Raw genomic sequence first — 10,941 nt, forward strand, 5'->3', positions numbered from 1 at the left:
AACTAGAGAGTCCGTCTAGACAGCAGTAGTACATATGCCCGGATAATATTTCCAACATTTGGTCAATGAATGGCAAGGGGAAGTGATCTTTTCTTATGGCATCATTCAGTTTCCTATAGTCAATGTAAACTCTCCATCCTGTGACTGTCCTTGTTGGGATTAATTCATTCTTCTCGTTGGTCACAACTGTCATGCCTCCTTTCTTAGGGGCAACCTGCATTGGACTTACCCAAGAACTGTCAAAAATAGGATAAATAATTCCAGCATCTAGAAGTTTAATTACCTCGGCTTTAACAACTTCCTTCATATTGGGGTTCAGTCGTCTTTGAGCTTGCACACACGGTTTGTATTCATCTTCCATCAAAATTTTGTGGGTGCAAAAAGAAGGGCTGATTCTTTTAATACTTGGATTAATTCCTCTTTCTCCTTGGGTTGTAAGTTAGAAGCAATAATAACTGGTAATGTAAAATTATTTCCAAGTAATGCGTATTCTAAATGGTTTGGTAATTGTTTAAGTTCCAGTTTGGGAGGCTCCTCAATAGAGGGTTTTTGCTTAAGTTCATCGTTTATCTTAACACCCTCATATTCTACTTGTCTTGAAGAATGTTCATTAGGTTCATCATCTGTCTCCTCTTCTTGAGCTGGATACAGTTTTGTCGTCTCCTTCTGTACAATTTCCTGAAAAGAGTCTTGAGTAGTATGATCAATAGAGTCAATAAAATAACATGAATCATCCTGTTCCCTATAGAACCTCATAGCATCATAAATTTTAAAGATAATCTTCTCGTCACCTACTCTAAGTACCAATTTACCGTCACCCACATCGATTACAGCCCTAGCAGTGGCTAAAAATGGGTGCCCTAAAATTAAAGGTACTTCCACATCTTCATCCATGTCAAGTACAACAAAATCAATAGGAAATATGAATTTATCTACTTTCACAAGTACGTCTTCTATAATACCCCTAGGATATTTAACAGATCTATCGGCTAATTGAATACTCATCCTAGTAGGGTTAGGTTCCCCAAGATCAAGTTGTTTGAACATTTTATATGGCATCAAATTAATGCTAGCGCCTAAATCAGCTAGTGCTTTCTCAACATTCATACTACCAATTAAGCAAGGGATAGTAAAACTTCATGGATCTTTCAGTTTGGTTGGCAGCTTGTTTTGGAGTATGGCTGAGCACTCCTCGTTGAGTTCTACTGTAGATAAGTCCTCGAACTTCATTTTATTTGTTAGAAGCTCCTTCAAAAATTTTGTGTATGTAGGCATCTGCGAGATGGCTTCAACAAAAGGTAAGTTGATATGTAATTGCTTAAAAAGTTCAAGAAACTTACCGAATTGTGCATCAATGCGAACTTTTTTCAATTTTTCTAGGGATGGTACTGGTCGTTTATATTCCTTCGACACTGGTTTGTCACTATTTTCGGGTTTTTCTTCCCCCCTTTCGCTTACCACAGCTTCTTGTGCTAGCTTCTTTTCAGATTTCGATAACACTTTCCACTCCTTAGTGTAACTGATTTTACATGCTCTTTTGATTTGGTGTTACTATGTAAACTTCCTAGTGGTCTTTCCGAAATCAGTTTGGACAGCTGGCCTATCTGAGTTTTGAGCCCTTGGATCGACGCTTGTTGATTTTTAAGTGCTATCTCAGTGTTTTGGAAACTAGTTTCTGACACCGATATAAACATTGAGTGCATCTCTTCAAGGTTCAGCTTTTTTTCCTGTTGGTAGGGTGGTTGTTGGTAGCCTAGAGGTGGTCTCTGATTTCCTTGGCCTCCTCATGAGAAATTTGGGTGGTTCCTTCAACCTGCATTGTAAGTGTCACTGTATGGATTCTTTTGAGATCGAGAATTATTACCTATGTAATTTAACTGCTCGTTATCCATGTTGTGGCCATAAGGTTGGTATTCCGAATTGCTTGATCCACCTCCACTTACTTCGCATTGCATTACTGGGTGAACCTATGAAAAACTAAGAAAACCATCAATTTTCTTATTCAAGAGTTCTACCTCATTAGAGAGCATGGTGACCGAATCGACATTATAAACACCGGTTGTTGTCATTGGTTTTGTCCTCATGACTTGCCACAGATAGTTATTCAGTGACATCTCCTCTATAAACTCATAAGCATCTTCAGGTGTTTTATTATTAATTATTCCGCCAGTAGCTGTGTCAACCATTTTCCGAGTCGAAGGATTCAGGTCATTATGGAACGTTTGAACCTAAAGCCAAAGCGGTAACCCATGGTGAGGGCACCTTCTCAATAAGTCCTTGTATCTCTCCCATGCATCGTAAAGAGTTTCTAAGTTCATCTGCACAAACGAAGAGATATCATTGCATAATTTGGCCGTTTTAGCCGGCGGGAAATATTTTAATAGAAATTTTTCAATCATTTGTTCCCAAATAGTGATTGACCCTCGTGGTAACGAGTTCAACCACTGTTTAGCTTTGTTCCTCAATGAAAAGGGAAACAACCGAAGACATATGGCATCATCAGAAACGTCATTGATTTTAAATGTATCGCATAGTTCCAAAAAGCTTGCTAAGTGAGCATTGGGATCTTCATCCTGCAAACCACCAAACTGAACAAACTGTGGTATCATTTGAATTGTGTTGGGTTTCAGTTCAAAAGTATTTGCAGCTATAACAGGCCTAACTATGCTTGATTCAGTTCCTATTAAAGATGGTTTAGCATAATCATACATAGTGCGTGGAGCAGGATTTTGATTAACCGCAATTACAGGAGGTAGCTAATTCTCTTGGTTTTCAGTCATCTCTACGGTTGGGGGTTTTTCAGCCATCTCTACGGTTGGAGGTTGAGTATCATCCTCTTGCTTGTTCTCTATGTATCTTAAGCTTCGCCTTATTTCTCTTTGGTTTCTGTGAACTGTACGATCGATTTCTTTGTCAAAAAGTAGTGGTCCTGATGGGTTTCTTCTAGTCATAAACTATAAAAACCTGCTAAGAGAAAGAAAAAGTAAATTAATAAATAATAATAATAATAATTAAATTGCAAGAAAAACAAAAGGCTAAAGTAATAAAAATTGAGCGTCGCTAATATCTTAGTTCTCCGACAATGGTGCCAAAAACTTGATCGCGCGCTTTTGTGTGATAAGTTTTAAATATTTATAATTACTCGTTCTTAAAACTAACTATTATCGCAATGCAGGCAAGTGTACTGATCGCGTGGTTTCGTGATAGGTTTTAAAAATTTATAATTACTCGTTCTTGAACTAACTATTATCGCGATGTGGGCAAGTGTACCTATTGAACAATAGCATAGTTTTAGCAAGACCGGATTGTCAAACCCAAAGGAACTAAAAGTACTAGTAATGACTGTCTTTTTTATTATCTAGCCTAAGAATAAAGAGCTTTTTGGTTTTAATTAACTAATTATCTAATCTATGAACTCACAAAGAATAGAATTGGGGAATTGTTTTTGGGAAAATCGATTAAACGAAGACAATACCTAAGGAAAAATCCACCTAGACTTTACTTGTTATTCTGGCTCCGAATCAGACGATTTATTCATTCAACTTGTTCCGTAGAGATCCCTAAGTTATGTTATTATCCCTATTCAAGACTAATAATGTCTAATCCCTAGATTGAATGATCGAGACTTTTCTCTAATTAACACTCTAGGGTTGTATTAACTCGATCTATGGATCCCCTTATTAGGTTTCACCCTAATCCGGTAAAAACTTGTCACCCTATTTCTAGGCGCGCAATCAACTCTGTTTAATTATGACAAATGTACTCTTAGACAGGGTTTATTCCTCCTCTGAATAAGAGCATGTCTTGAATCAGTATCCTGGGATATCAAAACAAGAATTAAGAACACATAATTAAGAACAAGTTAAATATTTATCATACGATTTAGAAAATAATAACAAGATTCGTCTTAGGTTTCATTCCCCTTAGGTATTTAGGGGTTTTAGTTCATAACTAAATAAGAAAACATCTCAGAATGATAAAGAATATAAAACATAAAAAAAACCCAAAACTCCTAAAGGGAAATTGAGGAGAGATCTTCAGTCTTGATGATGAATCTGGCTTCTGGGATGGATCAATCAGCTTCCTTGGAGTAATTCCTTACCCCCTATTCTCCGTGTCTCTTTTTCTCCTCCTCTAGGGTGTATTTATAGGCTTTGATATGCCTAAAAACCCTCAAAATTAGCCTTTTCTGAATTGGACTCAACTTGGGCTCGGTAGGGACACGCTCGTGTGACACGCCCGTGTTCGATTACTTCAGGCTGTGCTCGAGCTTGCCAAATTGACACGGCCGTGTGGTCTGCCCGTGTGATGAGGTCCAAGCCGTGTTGATTTCGTACTTTGGCCCATTTTTTCCGTTTTTGGCCCGTTTCTCGTTCCTTTCGCTCTCCTATGCTCTCCTAAGTATAAAACATGAAATTAAAGCATTAGGAGCATCGAATTCACCAATTCTAATGGGAAATCATCCATAAAATGCATTAAACATGGGGTAAAAATATGTATAAATTACGGTTTATCAAATACCCCCACACTTAAGCATTTGCTTGTCCTCAAGTAAAATTCTTAACTCATAATCAAAATAAATTCTTCTCAACTTATAATTTCTATCGATAAAATCTCAAAATAATTCATAGGTAATCATACATTGAGAATTTAACTAAAAGAACATAAAGTTTCAAACATTCCAAGTTGAGCATTTTATTCCGAAAACATAGGTGTCTCCCCTCATCTAAGTAATTACCTTTGATTTAAAATATCTCAGAGTTTCACATCTTCACTAAAGATTCACTCAAATCACTCGAAGTGTTTAAGGGAAATAAATGAAGCACTCAATAGTCAATAATGAAAGCCATTACCATAAGCTTGCATGAAAATCAAATCTCCACCACTATAATTTAAGATGATACATCAATCAAAAGGTCTTTAGAGGGTTGTAATGAGGCTTGGTTAGGGGGTGTGGTTACAGGTTGAAAGAAAGGGTTAGAATCGAGATTGAATTGAAAAATTGCCTAACTAGAAAAAGAGTCAATCTTCACTTGCGTACAATAGAGCTTCTTCTCAGAATATGGAATTACTGATATGTATACAAATTTTTTTTTAACAAGTTAAATAATAAAGACTAACTATTAAGAACAAAACATAGCTAAGCAATCCATTCAACTCAAATCTTGACAAAAATAGGGATTCAATTAGGGGATTTCAACAATAATGGGTTAAGGGTTAATATTAAAGGTAATACAAGAAATGGCTTGTTAGGCTCAAGGGGGTTTACTAGGGATTAATCGTGGAGGTAGGCTTTTCATGGCATGAGTGGGTTAATCCTAAGTGCCTTAATCATTTCGACATATCAAATCAAATGGTGTGGTCTCGACATGCATAATCAAGCAAATTCTAGAATAACAGTTCAATATTGACGCACTCAAAGCAATAATAAAAATGAGCATGAAAAGAATTAGATGCTCAAAAGGCTCAAAAATCTCACAAAAATTATGGCTTTTGATGTTTAGACTCGTGACTTCCAATTCAAAGTAATACCTAGACTTGGGGAAACAACCTATAATTTTAAATTCTTAAAAATCAACTTCTCATGCTTGATTCTCTAATGTCTTAAAGTTTAAACAATCAATGCATAAATCTTTATGTTTTAATTCAAGATATATATCAATCAAAATCATAAATCAATTAAAATTTATCCTAAATATGATATGAGAGCTTTTCAAGAGAACGAGGCAATCATTTAGGGATTTTTCTGATAATGAAATAAATAACCCCTCCCACTTAAGATGTACATTGCCCTCAATGTACAAAGATAGATATTATAGTATAAAAATAAGACAGGGAGAGAAGTGAAACTTCATGTATGATGAATTCCTCGAACTGGAGTTCTAGAGAGGAATCGGTTCGAGAGAGGAGCTCCGGCGGTTGTAGAGGTTCATTAGGCCATAAGTCCTGCACCAAAAGAATATTATATCTAGTGGTAGCTATGGTCGTGGACATGGCAGTCGTGGAGAACCTTTCCCGGTGAAAGTTTTAGTTCCTATGCGATGATGAACTTAAGAGCTCTATATAACTGTGATAAAAATCAGGAACTTTTTTTTAGGTAATATTAGGGAGAATAATTACTCATAAAGAAAAATCGAAATTGATAATTAAAAATAAAATTCTAAAATCTACTAAAAATAAAAATAAAAATAAAAAGTAGTTTTAATAAAAATTAAAAAACATAAAATACTAAATAAATATTTTTAAACATCTTTATCACTGGATAGTTCACGAGGTGGGACTGGCGATGAGATGTGAAGGTGCTGACAAATCTGCTGTAGAGTAGTATCAATATTGTCAAATCGTTGAAAACACTGCTGCTCGAATCGGGTGAGGCGTTCAGAGATGTTATCATATGAAATCGCCGCATGAACTGGACAAGAGGGTGGTGGTGGCTGAGTCGATTGGTCCTCGTTCTGTGGGGGGACATCATCAGGAATGTCCTCGTAGGCCTCCTCCTCGGTAGATTGGGTGAGACGATACTGGGGAGGGTAGGTTCCTCGATGCCTCTCGATCATCCTCATGCTAAGCATGCTCAGGATGCCTTGTAGAGACATCTGGCCGATGAGGGTGAGGGATGATTCTTGGGCCGCGGTGTTGAGGGGCCTGAAGTGTCGCACCAGTCGAGTCACGTAGGGGCCAATGGAGATAACCCCCTTTCGATGCCGCTCCGTCTGGTGCTGAATTGTAAGGGTGATGAAATAGGCAAGGTCGATGACGTGCCCTTGCGACATGCACCATAAGAAGTAGACGTCGTGGGTGTTGACGACGCTAGTGCTCTCTCGCCTCCCTGTAATCGTGTGAGCTAAAATAGCATGTAAGTACCTCAGGGATGGTGGGAGAACTGATGCCTTGGAGCGGCTAGGATTGTAGGAGGCCGTGCTAAGGGCCAAAGTGTGCCAACACTTCGAGGGAGAGAAATGTATGTGGCGATTGAGAGCATGTAGTTCATTCTCCTCCTTGAACTCCTCCATATATAAGCATAGTGCCTCACCAAACTCTGGGACGCTTAGCTGGCGGACTAACCCGCCTAGGCAAAATTAGACCGTGCCAGGATCATCGTAGTTCGTCATTACGGTCTGAAGATGGAACGTTGAGCATAGTTCCATCGTGAGCTCAAGGTAGGTTGGCTCGATGATCCTAAAGAATAGCTCCCAAGGGTCGGTGGTTAGGAGAGCCCGAATCGCGTCAGCCAACTGGACTTGTTCGACAGCAGCCCAGTCGATGCAGCGGCCCGCTACTAAAGGTTGTGCCAGTAGTATTTGAAATAGCTCTTCTTGGGGCCCGTTGGGGAATTGAAGGAAAGGGTGATGAATTTCTATGGTAGGACCCGAAGAAGATGATGCTCCCTTCCTTTTCTTTGAAACGGGGACAGCGGATTTCTTTCTTTGTGAAGACGACATCGTATACCTATAATTTGTAAAGAAGAATAATAGTAAATATATGAATTTGGAAAGCCATGAATTTAAACTACTAATTTCAGCCAAAATATGAACCAAACTCAACCAACAAAATTCTTTTTGATAGCATAATTTCGTGACATTGTAAGGGCATGAGGTTGGGCACAATAATGGCATGTGAATGACAAAGGAATGAAGCTTTCCTAACAACCTACATAAAATGCATGATAAATCATCTAATAATGCAGGAAATAATGAACAAAATGAACATAGTATGATAAAAATAACAATTATTTTAAGAATAAGCATTAAAATAAGTAGAATAGAGGTGAAAAGAGTGAACAAATGCTAAGGGAGAAAGATTGGGCATAAAAAATGGAGTGAGAAGCGGCACACGGGCGCGGCAAAGAGGCCGTGTGGACTTGCAGCGGCTAGGGTTAGGGTTTTTGAGTGGGGAAGACAATGAATAGTGCAGCCTAGTTACAGATTTTGGGACACAAGGCCATGGGACACGCCCGTGTTCCCCAATTTTTGCCCGTTCGATACACGAATTTTGAATTTAGGCGTGTCTGACATTTCACACACGACCGTGTTCTTTGGGAGTGTGGATGCACACGGCCGTGTCACATGGCCGTGTATAGTTTTGTTCACTTCTCCCACACCCGTGTGTGTAAACACCACGCCCGTGTGTGTAAACACCACGCTCGTGTGTGCAAGCCTCACACCCATGACGATCAAACAGGTTCGACCACAGGTGTTAGACACGGGCGTGTCGCGCGCCCGTGCTAGTTTCTCAGTTTCAACCACGGGTCTTCCACACGGGCGTGTTGCACACCTGTGTTGTTTTGACAGGTTCGTCCACGGCCATATCGTACAGCCGTGGTGACTTACCGCAGCCCGTGTTTTAGGAAAATCTTTGTCCTGTGCGACACGGTCCTAAGCACGCTCGGGTTGCCTCCCGAGAAGCGCTTATTTATAGTCTAAGCTCGACTTACCTCTCCAGTGAATGGTCATGGTGGTTCGAGGAGTTTATACTCCTTATTCCTGCTATCAATCTGAAAATAAGGTTTTAAACGGGTGTTGTTTACCTTAAAAGTGTCGAACTTGGGATGACTCACCTCCACCGAACTGAATGGAAAGATGCTGAGTACCGTGAGAGGGATTTCTTCATTTGGTGTGGTAGTGACAATGTGGGGGTCTACAGCATCTAACAACACTTTATCTCCAACTTTAAGTTGATTTGGAGAGGTATCAAGCTCGTTCTGGCGTAATTTTGGTTTATCGTGTGTTCTTAGTTTGTGCGTCCGCCATTCATCGAGTTCCTCAATTTCTAATATTCGATCTTCATGAACAGGTCCTCTACTATTGCTTGAGAACAACTCGTGTGCTTCCTTCAAACTCATTTTCTGCAAAGTAGGTTACACCATATTGTTAGGTTTAGCAGAATGGTTTAAACGATCACCTTTAATTTCTGATGTGTTGTCAGAATTGCAAGCTTGTGTTTCGTCTCCTACGCGAAGTGTGAGCTCACCTGTGCCAACAACAATAATTGTTTTAGCAGTTGCTAAAAAGGGCCTTCCTAGAATTAAAGGAGTGTTGCTATCCTCTTCCATGTCTAGAATAATAAAGTCAATGGGAAATATAAATTTATCGATTTTAACTAGCACATCTTTAATAATACCTCTAAGGAATCTCATAGTTTTATCTGCTAATTGAATGCTCATCCTAGTCTGTTTGGCTTTCCTGAGAACTAGTTGCTTAAACATTTTGTAAGGCATGACATTGATACTAGCCCATAGATCAGCTAATACATGATTAACATCTAAACTACCAATTAAGCAAGGAATAGTAAAGCTCCCCGGGTCTTTTAGTTTGTTCGGTAGCTTATTTTTTAGTATAGCAAAGCACACTGCGTTTAGCTCCACATGCGATGCCTCGTCCAATTTTCGCTTATTTGCTAAAAGCTCCTTTAAAAATTTCATTGCGTTTGGCATCTGCGATAGAGCTTCAATAAACGGTGAGTTAATATGTAATTTTTTTAAGAGTTTAAGGAATTTACCAAATTGTTCATCTGAGCGGTCTTTCCTTGTCGCGTTGGGGTATGGCACACGAGGTTTATATTCAACAATCATTGGTTTGTTTGCATTTTGATCTACCTCACCTTGACCTTTGCTTACTACAGTTTCTTGCCTCGGTTCTGGTTCAGGCTCAACGACTCCTTCGTCATCTTGAATATTATTTGCGTTGAGTTGTTCCCTTGGGTTAGGTTCGGTATTACTTGGAAAACTACCTTGTGGTCGTTCGGAGATTAGTTTGGAAAGCTAGCCTATCTGAGTTTTGAGGCTTTGGATTGATGCTTGTTGATTTTTAAGTGCTGTCTCAGTGTTCTGAAAATGGGTTTCTGACACTGATATAAGCTTTGAGAGCATCTCTTCAAGATTTGGCTTCTTTTCCTATTGGTAAGGTGGTTTTTGGTAGCCCGGAGGATGTTGTGGTCTTTGATTTCCTTGACCGCCGCATGAGAAATTGGGGTGGTTCCTCCAACCTACATTATAAGTGTTACTATATGGATTGCTTTGAGGTCGAGGATTATTACCCATGTAGTTTAATTGCTCGTTATCCATGCTGTGGCCATAAGGTTGGTATTCTGAATGGTTTGTTCCACCGCTACTTGCTTCGCACTGCATTACTGGGTGAACCTATGAAGTATTAAGAAAACCATCAATCTTTTTATTTAAGAGTTCTACCTAATTAGAGAGCATGGTGAACGAATCGACGTTATACACGCCGGCTGTTTTCGTGGGCTTGGTTCTCATAACTTGCCACTGATAGTTATTCAGTGACATCTCCTCAATAAACTCATAGGCATCTTCAGGTGTTTTATTGTTGATGATTCCGCCAGCAGCTGCGTCAACCATTTGCCGAGTCGAAGGATTCAGACCATTGTGGAATGTTTGTACTTGGAGCCAAAGCTGTAACCCATGGTGAGGGCACCTTCTCAGTAAGTCCTTGTATCTCTCCCATGCATCGTAGAGTGTTTCTAAATCCATATGCACAAAAGAAGAGATATCATTACGTAATTTAGCCGTTTTAGCCGGCGAAAAATATTTTAGTAATATTTTTTCGGTCATTTGTTCCCAAGTAGTAATTGACCCTCCTGGTAACGAGTTCAACCACCGTTTAGCTTTTCTCTTCAATGAAAAGGGAAACAACCGAAGACACATGGCATCATCAGAAATGCCATTGATTTTAAATGTATCGCATAATTCTAAGAAGTTGGCTAAATGAGCGTTGGGATCCTCATCCTGCAAACCATCAAACTGAACAAATTGCTGTATCATTTGAATAGTGTTAGGTTTTAATTCAAAAGTATTTGCAGCTACAGCAGGTCTAACTATGCTTGATTCAGTTCCTGTTAAAGAAGGTTTAGCATAATCATATATAGTGCGTGAAGTAGGATTTTGATTAGTCGCAATTGCAGGAGGTAACTGATTGCCTTGGT

The 10,941-nt window shown here is 39.2% G+C and overlaps 2 non-coding genes across 2 annotated transcripts; both read left to right on the forward strand.

Annotated features, from left to right (window-relative positions):
• Nucleotides 1-2,244: 2,244 nt before the first annotated feature.
• On the forward strand, nt 2,245-2,351 carry LOC121209126 (small nucleolar RNA R71). The gene has a single exon (XR_005904243.1). It is a non-coding gene; the product is annotated as a small nucleolar RNA R71 (small nucleolar RNA).
• An 8,064-nt stretch (nt 2,352-10,415) lies between these two features.
• LOC121209101 (small nucleolar RNA R71) lies at nt 10,416-10,522 on the forward strand. The gene has a single exon (XR_005904218.1). It is a non-coding gene; the product is annotated as a small nucleolar RNA R71 (small nucleolar RNA).
• Nucleotides 10,523-10,941: the final 419 nt, after the last annotated feature.

The sequence above is a fragment of the Gossypium hirsutum genome, chromosome A10 (genome assembly GCF_007990345.1).
Source record: "Gossypium hirsutum isolate 1008001.06 chromosome A10, Gossypium_hirsutum_v2.1, whole genome shotgun sequence".
NCBI lineage: Eukaryota > Viridiplantae > Streptophyta > Magnoliopsida > Malvales > Malvaceae > Gossypium > Gossypium hirsutum.